Below are 6,249 nucleotides of genomic sequence, written 5' to 3'. Positions count from 1 at the left end.
TACAAGCCCTAATATGGCAGAATTATCACAAAAATTCAATATAAACAATAATAAAATAAATCTAATAAAATTAATAAGTACTAAACTAAATAAGTTCGAATTAGTGTCGCAAAAGATAGAATTAAAACTAAAATTCAATTCCTGGCAACGGCATCAAAAACTTGTTCACAGAATATTTCTTTCAATTTTAAAACCCACCGCAAGTGTACGATTCGTTAACAAGTAGTAAAATGGACTATGAGTCCAAGTATCGTTCACACGAGGATTGAATTAGCTCTAATTAGACTAATGTGACCTTAATCGAATCTAATTGAATGAAAATTTGGTTTAAATGTGAAAACCCCTAATTGTGGGAGAAATCCCCAATTTGAAACCCTAATTTTCAAAGAAAACCCTAATTTTTAAAGAAAACCCTAATTTCGAAATTGGAAGCCCTAATTTCGAAATTTCACTAATTGAATGACTCAAAAACTCAATTAAAATGTAAATACGCAATTTTTGGAAGTTAATGTATAGAAATAAATTGAAATGCAATCATTAGGATCTCGAATCCCCAATTGACTATTAAAAATCCTAATTTCACAAATTCAACGAATCGATGAAAAATGCCAATTCAATGTTCCTAAACCTATCCAATATACTCTCTCGATATATATTGAATCTACTCTTGCACACCACCAGCCTATATTTCTATGGATGATGCAAAATATACAAGAATGCATGAATTTTTATGAACACCTTATGAATTGCACAAAGCATAGGGGTATATTTCTATCCCATATCGAACCCTATGTTAATTTATATTATATCGAATCTATTCCCCTTCTTTCAAATGCAAAGAATAAATCATCTAAACTCACATAACATATGGCCAATAATTATGGAAGCAATCAAATCATATAAATCAAACAATTATCCAACCGAAACTTTATATTGAATTTATGAAATAAAGGAGATTAAATAATCAAAGGTTCATCGATTTCCTAATGAATAAAAACCCTAGCCTATGATCATAATTACAGAATCAAGAATTAAAATGAAATTAAAAGATATAAAGATTACCCCCGTATGATAATCCTTCAATTTTGTGTATAATCTTCAATTCCTTCTTGAATCCTTGTGAAATCAAGCCCAAGATTGTGTTTCTTGCCTTCAAATTGAGTGTATTTCTTCTCCCTGGTCGCTCCTCCCTTCAATTTGATGATTTTGGGTATTTATATCGCGTCAAAATCAAGTAGGAAAAGAGTTTCAACGAAAATGAAAAACTGCAACGGAGGCCCCCAAGTATCACTATGCAACCGCATAGAAGGATTCTATGCGGTCGCATAGACCAATAAATTTTCCCCCAAAATTCCCTGCAACCATCTATGTGACCGCATAGATGGTTACACTATGCGGTCGCATAGACTAACCAACTATGAAGTCTTTACATTTTGGTCCCTGAACTTTCCTTGTTGCTTCTCTTAACTTCTTTCTTCGATTTCTTCATCTTTTCAACAAATGTTATCCTCCAATTGATGATTGACACCATCGAATCTCTTGCCACTTATTCGGCTCATCTTTTGAGTATTTGCGCTTTAGTCCTCCAACTTTTAACTGTCCTTATTTCAGTCCCTCTTCGATTCTTTCTTCCTCCACTTGTTTTACTTTGTCCTTGAGCTCATACTCGGCATGTTTTTACTCTCGTTTTGCATTTAGCTCAACTTCTCAACATTTGCACCTTTGGTCCTCGAACTATCAATTTGTTGCGTTTTGGTCCTTCTTCGGCTCTTTTCTCCTGAATTTCACAATTTCCATTGAATTACATACAATGCATGAATTTAACTAGATTAAGTCACAATTCAACCATTTTATCCATGGTTAAGTCATGTTTGTGAACCAAATCAGTGTGTAAAAACATACTTATCAACAGGGCATAGGATGTGTTCTGATGCAGAAAGGAAAAGTGATAGCTTACGCTTCTAGACAATTGAAGCAAAATGAACAAAACTACCCAACCCATGATCTAGAATTGGATGCTGTAGTTCATGCCCTTAAGATATGGTGTTATTACTTATATGGAAGTAAGTGTGACATTTATACGGATCATAAGAGTTTGAAGTACTTTTTCACCCAAAGGGAATTAAATATGAGGCAGAGGAGATGGCTAGAGCTAGTGAAGGATTACGATTGCACTATCCTTTACTATCCTGGTAAAGCTAATGTAGTAGCAGATGCTCTTAGTAGAAAGGCGGTTGGACAATTAGCAGTATTAATTACTATGCAGGACCAGTTGTTAAAGGATTTCGAAAACTTACATCTAGAAGTAATTGTTCCACCAACCCAAACTAACACCAGGATGACGGCTCTAACGATTCGACCAACACTTAGAGATCGAGTAAGAGTAGCACAGGATGATGACTCTTTCCTGCAAAAGATTAAATTCGAAGTTGGTACTAGCAAGCGAAAGGATTTTGAATTAGGCAGTGATAAAGCCTTACTTTTTAAGGGAAGGTTGTGTGTGCCGAAAGATGAGGGATTGAGGAAAGAAATTCTTGAAGAAGCACACTTAACTCCATATACTGCTCATCCAGGAGGTACAAAAATGTATCGCGATCTAAGGAGTATGTTTTGGTGGAGAAATATGAACCGTGCATAGGTCTTTTTGTCAGGAGGTGCATGACTTGTCAACAGGTAAAAGCAGAACATCAAAGGTCATCTGGATTGTTGGAACCGTTAACAATTCCACAATGGAAATGGGAGCATATAACTATGGATTTTGTTATGGGTTTTCCAAAATCAACTAAGGGAAATGATGCTATGTGGGTTATAGTGGATCAGTTAACACAGTCAGCTCATTTCCTACCGATAAGAATGAATTTTAGTATGGATCAATAAGCGCGATTGTACATCAAAGAGGTCATCCGTTTGCATGGTATCCCAGCCTCAATTGTATTGGATAGAGATCCAATGCAGTGATGTGGAATTGCTAGAGTTAAGTGGTATAAACTTTGATTTTGGATAATACTTAAGATATAACTTGTATCTATGTAAATGAATATTTTTACATGATAGTTATAAGGATATAAATGGCCTTCTAATAGCCTGAAATCTGACTGGTGACATGCTAATAAAATAGAAACCAAAAACTGTCACAATGGAAACTGTCTGATTTTAGTGCTGTGGAAATGGACTATTTTGAGACTGAGAACACTTTACTTGTCACGACTTTAGAGCATGATTACCTTCACATACATGTTATAGAAATGTGGTAAAAAATTTGGAATCACTGGATATAGATAAGGGGGTGAAAAGGGATTGGAAAAATAATTGGACGGGGAAATCAGAAAACAGATTTTGTCCAATTTTGTGTTTAATATGATTTCAGCCTTTACATGTACATTAATCATCTCGTGGGCCTAGAAAATAGATTCTAAGGGTACTAGGTTGTCAACAACAATTGGATGATGTTGACGTTCATAATTTGACTCGAGAAATAGCGAGATTTATGGGATAAGTTCGTAATGCCATCGGTAACTTGAAATGATGATTCCGTCTAAATTATTTTGGTGAGAATGGATGTATTTTGGGATTTTGTGCATTAAGGTTATTAAATTGAGGATTATTTTTAATATTAAATGGTAATATAGGTGATTTTCTGACTTCGACTGAAAAAGGATATTGATCTAATCTCCATAGAAGCTTGCACACACAAAGGTGAAAGGTAAGTGAAAATCCATTTGCAACTACGATGCAAGAACCTAGTATAAGTGACATAGTAATGTTGAAATATCTACATAACTTTGATAAGAGGCTTATACCACAGCATATGGTGGTTACGATCATTGAGTATAAGGTTGTGTATCCTATTGACATCGATTTCCATTAAATACGTCATTTATGAATATTTTTATATGCATGCACGACATGTGACATGGTTGAAAATCCTGCATGCAAAACATGACTTCAAAGTGAGTTTCATTATAAATGTTTTATTGACCACTACTAGGGCACCGAGGCAGGTAAGGCATGCTTATGTGATATGTTTGGCATTGCGGGTGTTACTTCCTGGGTGATTTCAAAGGTAGACAGGGGATGGGCCTTTGGTGATTACAGGAGGGCGGACCACTCGACTATGCCCATGTTATGATTATTGGCTCTGCCAGGTGGGAGACTTCTTGCGTGATCATAGGCGTAGTCAGGTGATGGGCCTCTAGAGGTTACAAGAGGATGGTCCACTCGTCGGTGTCGATTCCATATTGGCCACTTGATTATTGATATTGATATTATGCAGAGCTCTATCCGGTGCATAGTTGGTGGGTTAAGGGCCCAATGAAATGAAAGATTTCAAATGAAATAATTTCGAGTCGACTTTGATGAATATTGGAATACGATGATACCACTCTCTGTCACACCCCAAATATATACAGATAACCATACTAATTCCCATGTCAAAATGATATTGGTAACTCGATCTGGACATAAAATTTAGATATACTTTTTTTAATAAAATGAAACGAGCATTTGCACAATTATGTCCCTATTTGTTAACTTCAAATCACCTGTGATGATCATATATTATATCAAAATCAATGATCATATAACCTTAATACAACACGTATGTTCTAAGGTTATAAACACATCTATAGGCCATTTCAAAAGTTATACAAGACTGGACCCCCAAAATACAACACAATAGAGTGTAAGCTCAAAACAATAGCCCACAAAATCACCCTATAGGTCGTCATCCATGTACATTGATCTTTGGAATCCCATAAGAGCTCCACAGCTAGCCGTGCCCTCTACATAGTTTCATGCTCACCTACAATGCAAGAACTACATAAGTCAATGATTAGTAAGCAAGAATCACGCATGTTATGATTATGAGTAACAAGGATATGTGACACCATGTCATTTACTTTAAACACCATGCTAAAGATGCATCATATTCCAATATTCATCAAAGTCTACTTGAAATTATTTCATTTGAAATCTTTCATTTCATTGGGCCCTTGACCCACCAACTAGGTACCGGATAGAGCTCTACATAATATCAATATCAATAATCAAATGGCCAATAAGAAATTGACACCGGCAAGTGGACCATCCTCTCGTGACCGCTAGAGGCCCATCCCCTAACTACCCCTATGATCATCCAAGAAGTCTCCCACCCGGCAGCGCCAATAATCATAAGAAGGGCATAGTCGAGTGGTCTGCCCTCCCATGATCACCAAAAGGCCCATCCCCTATCTACCTTTGCAATCACCCAGGAAGTATCACTCGCGATGCCAAACGTATCACATAAGCATGCCTCACATGCCTCGGTGCCCTAGTAGTGGTCAATAAAACTTTTATAAAGAAAACTGACTTTGAAATCATGTTTCGCATGCAAAGTTTTCAACCATGATCATATGTTGTGCATGCCAATGAAAATGCTCATGAATGACATGCTTAATGGAAGTTGATGTCAATGTATTTTGCAACCGCATACTCAATGATCATAATCATCATATAGGGTACAACAAGCTTTCTTATCAAAGTATGAAAATATCCTAACATCACTATACCACAAATGCTAGGTTCTTGCATCGTAGTTGCAAATGGATTTTTACTTACCTTTTTGCCCTTGTGTGTGCACAAGCTCCTACGGAGATTATATCACTTTCCTTTTTCACTCAACGTAAAAAAATCACCTGTATTACCATTTAATATTAAAGACAATCCTCCATTTAATAGCCTTAACGCACACAAAATCCCAAAATACTTCCATTCACGTCAAAATAATTTAAACGAATTCATTATTCAAGTTACTAACGGCATTACAATCTCGTCCCATAAGTCTCATTTCTCCTCGAGTCCAATTACCAACATCAACGTCATCCAATTGTGGTCAACAGCCTAATACTCCTTAGAATCTATTTTCTAGGCCCAAGAGATAATTAATTTACATGTAAAGGTTGAAATCATATTAAACACATAAATGGACAGAACCTGTTTTTCAGGTTTCATCACCGTCCAACTACTTTTCCAATCCGTTTTCACCCCCTTATTCATATCCAATGACTCCCAGATTTTTACCACGTTTCTATAACATGTATGTGAAGGAAATAATGCTCTAAAGTCGTGACAAATCAAGTGTTCTCAACATCAAAATAGTCCATTTCCACGACATCAAAATCAGGCAGTTTTCATTGTGACAGGTTTCGGTTTCCATTTTATTAGCATGTCATCAAACAGATTCCAGGCTATTAGAAGACCATTTATATCCTT

General features: G+C 36.1%; 1 long non-coding RNA gene across 1 annotated transcript; it reads right to left on the bottom strand.

The window, feature by feature from the left end:
• Positions 1-4,461: 4,461 nt before the first annotated feature.
• Positions 4,462-5,661, bottom strand: LOC111376555. The gene is made up of 2 exons (XR_002699502.1): positions 5,596-5,661; positions 4,462-4,801 (listed from the first exon to the last, which is right to left on the bottom strand). It is a non-coding gene; the product is annotated as an uncharacterized LOC111376555 (long non-coding RNA).
• Positions 5,662-6,249: the final 588 nt, after the last annotated feature.

Source organism: Olea europaea, unplaced genomic scaffold (assembly GCF_002742605.1).
Source record: "Olea europaea var. sylvestris unplaced genomic scaffold, O_europaea_v1 scaffold1517, whole genome shotgun sequence".
Lineage (NCBI taxonomy): Eukaryota > Viridiplantae > Streptophyta > Magnoliopsida > Lamiales > Oleaceae > Olea > Olea europaea.
The sequence above is the reverse complement of the archived record's forward strand: the minus strand, read 5'-3'. Positions and strand labels throughout refer to the sequence as shown.